This window comes from Stegastes partitus, unplaced genomic scaffold (genome assembly GCF_000690725.1).
Source record: "Stegastes partitus isolate 25-593 unplaced genomic scaffold, Stegastes_partitus-1.0.2 Scaffold527, whole genome shotgun sequence".
Taxonomy (NCBI): domain Eukaryota; kingdom Metazoa; phylum Chordata; class Actinopteri; family Pomacentridae; genus Stegastes; species Stegastes partitus.
The window spans coordinates 205562-212761 of NW_007578258.1; positions in this window are offsets into that span (position 1 = coordinate 205562).

Here is a 7200-nt window from a genome sequence, read left to right on the forward strand (position 1 = left end):
AATTGGAAAAATAAATATGTGTGAGTGTGAAGTTAATCGAAGCATGCACATTCTAGCAGCGATAGAAACACCCAGGTAACAATTTATGCACAGCACAGCCTAACTCCTGCTCGTCCAGATGGCCGGTCAACCTTGACCAGACATGCTGGTGTACACGGACACACAATTGGAACTGACTGCGTTATAAGGTGGGGCGAGTCTGATCCATTGTATCCCGTACTGATGGCTGGGGCTGCACATTTAATTGGATATTAATCACGACTGTGGCTTCCCACAATTAAACCAGCGTTCAGCATTAATGTTTGAAATGCATGTTGCACTCAGAGACAACTCTGCACATACAAAAACAGTCCTTGCAGATAAAATCACTTCAGTTCAACACCTTATTTCACTTTATGTTGCAGTAATTGAGTTGAAACTAGAGACTCGCTGGCATCTATTGTCTCCTGCATGTGAGCATAATGTTTGCACTTTAGCAGGAATGTAGCACAACAAGGAAATGAAAGCAGCCGTATTTAAATGTGAAAATGCTGTTGTAGGTTCCGGTTAATGAAGCTTGACGCTAGCAGATCATCTCTCAACAGCAAATATAATCCTCAGGACTGTTTGGTAAAATTGAACTATTAACTTTAACTCACGCACAACAAACATACTTTGAACAAAATGATTCTTCTTCTATAAATTTACCAAAATAAGAGAAAACTCCACAGGTGCAATACTACTTAGAAGCAATAATCACAGCAACCTATGCCCACATAGTAGAAAGTTATGTAAAGGAAAGATTTTAACAGTTTAATACATCTACACACTGTAAGTGCAGTAAATCCAATTTTTTACCTCACCATATTTTCATCAAATTAAATACATATGAAATTGTGAGCATAAGTTTACATAAGACCACGTTTAAGATGACAGTCTTGAGTCTTTCCAATGAGTCCTGTAACTCTGAGTTTCCTGTGATGGAATCATTGAAACACATTCGTCTTTGTTACAACAAACAATTGTACATTTTTTTGTTCTTTCATAGATTTATAATAGGTCTTCTGGAAATACGACAAAATCTACTGGATCAATATTGTACATACAGCAATTCTAATATTGGGTTAAATGTCTTTAGGCTTTTGGTAGCCATCCACAAGCTTCTGGTTGGACCTTTGACGACTCATCTGGATAGAATCGGTACATATTTCCAGAAAACCTATAATTAATCTATCAATATATTTTTATGTGTGACAAAGATGTGTTATAGAATTGATTGTAAACTCATGACTGCCATGATATAAATAGTCTCTACAAGTGGATTAAACTTTGTTCACAACTGTACATCCACCTATAATGCACATAGTTCATTTAATTCCTCTTGAATCATTTAAATTATTTTAACTTAAATTACTGCATTCTAATCATTCTGGCATAAACTTAAATGCATTTAGGCTTCTACACTAATACAAATATTATGTCAGCTGCCGTGATGTTTAGTCGTGATCTCAGTATTGTTTCCTATAATCGTGCAGCTCTACTCCTTAGAATAATAATCCGTGTCTTGCCTTGAACACGCTGTAAGCGGTGAGGTCCGGCTCTTGTTAAATATGTGCACCGTTTACATCAGCTACGCATCCACTTACGCAAGTCAGATGAAATGGATCTCACGTCGAGCTCGTGTTGAGTGCAATTAAGTGCTGCTGCGCTCGGCGAAGACAACAAGTGTCGGAGGTCATCGGCTGCTCTCAGACAGAAACAGTCTCTGCTCTCGTCCAAGGTGCACGTCATTGATATTCCATTCTCTCTGTTTCACAAAATTTCTTCCATGAATACTTTTTGTGGCTCGTTGAACTTCCAATCACTGCCACCATTTTACTTTGCGCTATGACCTACTTCTGTCACAAGCATTCCAGTTTCGACAGTTACAGGTAGCGGTAGCAGTCATGCTAGGAGCCGTCGAATGAGCTTCAGCTTCAGCACAGAACTGCAGCTTCGAGTGCCCTAAAATAAAGGAACATATCTATAATTGCCATCATTATTAGTGATGATTGTGTTAGTATTTTCCTTGTGGATGATCTAAACAGTTTATTTCTACGTATTTATGAATTTAAAAGAAGTCAGTAGTGGGTTTGAATGAAATAAAAAGAGCATTTCTGTAGTTTTCTTTTACAATGGTTGAACCAGAATCACTATCCAAAGTTGTCACGATGAATGTTCAGAGCAGGACCGTTTGCTTTAGTGGTCAGAGAACCCTGTAGTCTGAGGCCTCTCCAGCTTTTACTTACATTCACTGTAACTACAGCAGTAAATGGTGTGTGCAGGAAGCCACTTCTGAGGTCGTGCCCTCGCAGTAATGGCAGTCTGTAAATTATGTAAAGACTGAAATTATTTATCTGCATGCAAGTTTTTTTTTCTAATGTGAAGGGGAGTGTGTCTGCAGTGGTTGTATCGCTAATGGTTGGTTTCAGTGGAGCAGACTGAGTCGCTTGTTGGTTGTTAGCAAGTTAGCTCGACTGTTCACAGTAGGAACATTTGCCCGCTAATGACTTCTGAACCTTTCGACATCTCCAGTTGCTGCTGCTGGCTTTACTTCAACATCTTGACTCATGGTCATGTTATTTCCCACCCACACTGTGCTCTATAATAATCCATCCATCCAGCCCTTCCTGCTTTTTCTTTCACTTATCTGGGGTTGGATGCAGGTTAAGCAGGTCATTCCAGGCGTCCTTCCCTCCAGCAACACTTCCTCCTAAAGGATCCCAGGTCAGATGAGACGTGTAATCCCTCCAGAACATTGTTGATCTCCTCCATGTTTCCCAGAAAACCGCCAAGAGAAGACGTCCTAACCAGATGCCTGAGCCATCTCGTCTGGCTGCTTTTGATGCAGCTGCTTGTTTGCACCATCTCCAGGCTTTGGGTCTCCATCCAGAGCTCGTGACCGTAGCTGAGGGTGAATCAAGAGCTTCATCTTGTGGATCAGCTCAGTGTTTTCCATGATGGTGCGGTCCAAGGCTTGCATTACTGCTGCACCAAGCCATCTCCAGCTCCATTTTCCCGTCACTTGAGAACAAGATCCTGAGACACTTGAACTCCGTCACTTACGGCAACAACTTACCTCCAACCCAGAGGGAGCAATCCATCAGTTTCCATGGTCACACCACTGCACTGACCAGGGAGAGGTATTTAACAAAACCTCGACCACAATAGAACAAAAAGACAGAAACTGAAGGTGTTCATTCAATAAAATAAATACATTTAACCAAAGCAGGACTTCTGCTGGAAGCTTTTGTACATTTAACCTGAACTGTATAAACATCTGTGAAACCCAAACCCAACCAAGAGTAGCACCTCTACCTGAAGTCTAGCATCATGAATTACACATTACAAAGTTCACCAACAGCAGGGTCCATGTTTTAGCCCCCAGACCTGACAATGGGTAACGAGTGTCTCATGCAAACCCTCAGCAAACGGGCTGAACAGAGAGACACGTGGGCGAGCTGCACATTACATTAAAGCCAAACGATGGGGATTGATTGGAGGTCTGGACGAGGCTCTGGTCCAGGAACCAATCAGGAACCAGTCAGGTTCAGGGACAGGTTGTTACCAAAAGACAGCGACAGCAAAAAACAGAAAAAAAACTTCAACTTTACGATGGTCCTTGAACTAAACACGTGTGATGCACAGTTTCATCAGAAAATTTAACCAAATCTGAGCTTAGAATCGTAATATTTCCTCAAAATTACTTGTTTTTGTCACCAAAATTAAACTGTTGGGTGAAGCTGATACTGTAAAAAAACCAAACTTGAGCTCCTCGATGCAACCAAGAAGCCTTGAGTGACTCAAAAATGGAATGAACTTTCAACTTAACTGCAGGCTGTGTAAAGAAAAAAAAAGGGGGGTTAGATAAGATATTAGACTTTATTGCATCTTGAGATCACAAACAGGCTCAGAGACGAGGGTCAACCTTGGCGAAGCCCAACTCACACCCGTCATAAATACATGCAAATTGGATTTCTAGGTTGCACAAATTGGACACCCTCGAGTCTCGGCGCAAATGAATATTTATGAAACCGCGTGTCTGGATTTGATCTGAATTTAGGAGAAATTAAGTGACAGGTAATCGTCTAATTATGTTTTTATATTTTGAAATTCTTGACATATTCTGCAGGGTCCCACATTAACAAAGTGCACATCGGCTTTATTTTAAATTGGGTTTTTTTGTTGTTGACGGCTGGTAATAGCAGCCCAGATGTAGCTCCCATCTCACCTGTCAAACTGAGAATGTTCACTCCTCGGCTGTTGATTTCTGTTGCTTCATTATTCATTTCTGAAGTGCCTTTAGTTTTCTCCCCTTAGGTTATTTCTCGGCTGTGTTATTAATCTTAATCTCCTCTCCTGGAAGCCATGGGAAAAAAATATTCCTTTTTCTTTTTTTTTTGCTTTTATGTAACTGTAGACCAGAATACAGCTCCAGACAAATTGATTTCACAAACCCCGACACTGTACATCAGGTTGGTCCAAATGAGTGCCGCGGCTCCACTTTTAATCAAAACTCTTGAGTGTTGAATAGAAACTTTAATATATTATTAATTTGTGGTTTGTCTTCCGCAAGGTGTGGCTCAGCTCCAATTTATGATGAATTATTCTGTCAGTGAGATAAAAAAAAACACTCCTCAATCATCCATATCTGTTTCTCTGTTTCTCTGCTCTGGATTCATCATCACCAAATTGATTTTAAAGTTCCAGCGATTACTTGGCCCAGCAGTGTCTGACTGTTTACAGCTCGTCTCTTTATAAGCCTGAACGCGGCCGTAATTCTATAAAGTGTGGCCGGCGAGTCTCTCTTGCTTGAAATTGAGGTATAAATAAAAATTCTCTGCTTTAAACACTCCACAAAACAGCAACAAGCAGCTTTCCAGCGGCTGTCATGTTCCTGGTGCGGCTGCAGCAGAGTGTGGAAGTGGGAGAAACATTTTCATCAATCACGCACGATGGCCAATTTTGGGTGTCGGCTCATCAGAAACGAAGAAAACGGGGTTGCATGACAAACGCTGCTGCTGCTGCTGCTGCTTTAAAGCGGCGCTGAGCAGCCAGAGAGGATCCGTCGTCGAGGAAAGTGTGGGAGATTTTTCTCCATCGACATCAGCCAGACAGCAAGAAAACTGTTTTATGTCGGGATGCTTTCTGCCTTATTCCCCTTTGTCTTCATGCTCTCTTGCTTTTACGAGTGCTGCGGTTATTGCTGCCTTTTATTGCACCATCCGGCTAAGTGTGAAGCCGACGCGGCTGCAACAGGTTCTGTGGAACGTTATGGAAAAGCTATAAAGATATATGTTCAGGGTTTCATCAGAAAACAACAGTTTGGGGCATTGAAAGCTGCACAGTGGTGATATATTGAAAAGAGATGCACCTCTATGTTGGAAACTTTCCATTCTCCATCGTTTAACCCTCTGAAGCAGTTTCTGGGCATTTTTGTTAAAAAAATTTGCTCATTTTTCTCTGCAGTATAAAATCTTGCACCTCTTTGGAAACAGAGCAACCTTGATAAAGAAGAGAGAACTAAAACACATCTTATTTTTTTGCAGTATGACAGTTTAAAACCCATAAATCCTAAGAACAAAAGCAGAATTTCTTTATTTATTTTACAAAAATTAAAACCACCTGAAAGCTGCATGTACAACATGTATATTTTTCCAACTGTCCCAAAGATTTAACCAAGACGGGGAACAAACTGGGGCTCTACATACGACATATTTTGCTATTTACATTCTGAATTTGTCAACACTGCCTGCAGTTCAGCTGAAAACTCCCTGATTTTTTGTCACACGGCTGTTGGTCACAGTCGAGTCAGTCGTGGCTTCTTAGTTGCGGCAAGAAGTGCAGAATTTTTAGTTTTTTGTGCAATCAGGTTCATGCAAATAGTTTATTTTTTAGCTTTTTTTTTTTTCAATAAAACATGTAGAATAAAGTTATTCTGATTAAATATTAGAAGTCAAAGCTTGTGTGCATTTAGTTTCGACTGAACTGTACTTCACATGTTCGAGGTCAGTTAAAAGTTGAAAATCCAATGTTTTTTTCAGTTCTGACGGCTCCTGTTTGTGATGAATGGTGTCAGTTTAGCGATTTTTAAAATAAGATAAGATGCCTTTCAACCCAGCAGGTGGGTTTTGGGGCTCGGAGGGTTAAAGTTTTGAAATTTGAGGGTGCTTCGGTCATTTCAACATAACGTCGTGAAGGAAATCTGCAGTCGGCCCACGCTTTCCGTTTCATGTTTCATGGGGTAACTCCATCCGGTGCCCCAGAATTGATGCAGTGACATGTTCAGGCTGATTTCATCGCCGCTAACGCAGTCAGGGATTGTGCAGCCACAGTCTTATTTCATCCTCTGCCTTTGTTAACATCATCAAAACTACAAGGACAAAGAATATTTTATGCTACTTTCCTATTCAGGGAAAAAAGCGCGGTTAGTTAGCGACCCTTCAGGAAGTATCACTTCACGGTGCTTCTCGGCTCGGCAGCCTTTAGCAGTTCGTGCAAACCTATAATGAACTCTTACAGGTTCTATTCTTGGATTCAGCTTCGCCGCCGTTCGTCAAAAGGAATGAAAAAGACACTTCAGCTGTTGCATTTTTACTGTCGGACAGACGCGACTGTAATGAAGTCGCCTGCGTAACCTCCATAAACGTGTCATTTTTTTGATTTGAATCAGACGTTTGCTGCTCTGACACACGAGCAGGTGTCATGATGGGCTTTCGGGCTTTAAAGTGTAATGTCGCGTCCCCCCGGCGTCGCGTTGACGCCGCCGTGATATATTTCTGTTTTGAGCATCTGTTGTCGCTGCAATCAGCCATTAAACAGCGCTCGTGACAGCTAACATGAGCTATAAATTACCGCTGATAACAGCTCGTGCCGACCCCGGATTAATCCCAGCGAAGCTCTAATCCGCTGCTCCTCATGACCTATAGGTGCACATTGGCCTCATATAGACATTGTGTGTTGAACGGAGGATTAAAACTGTGCATCATAATCATATTAAGCTGTAGCATTAAGCTGGAATGCAAAATGTGCAGCTTGAACGTGATCTGACTTTGACATTTTGTGCACGTCTCTGGTAATTAAACCTATATGCTATGATACTACCAGCAGGTCATAATGCGCTGTATGATTTTACGACCTTATTGGCAGCGGTAGACGGCTGCACCGAGCTAAGTATGTGAG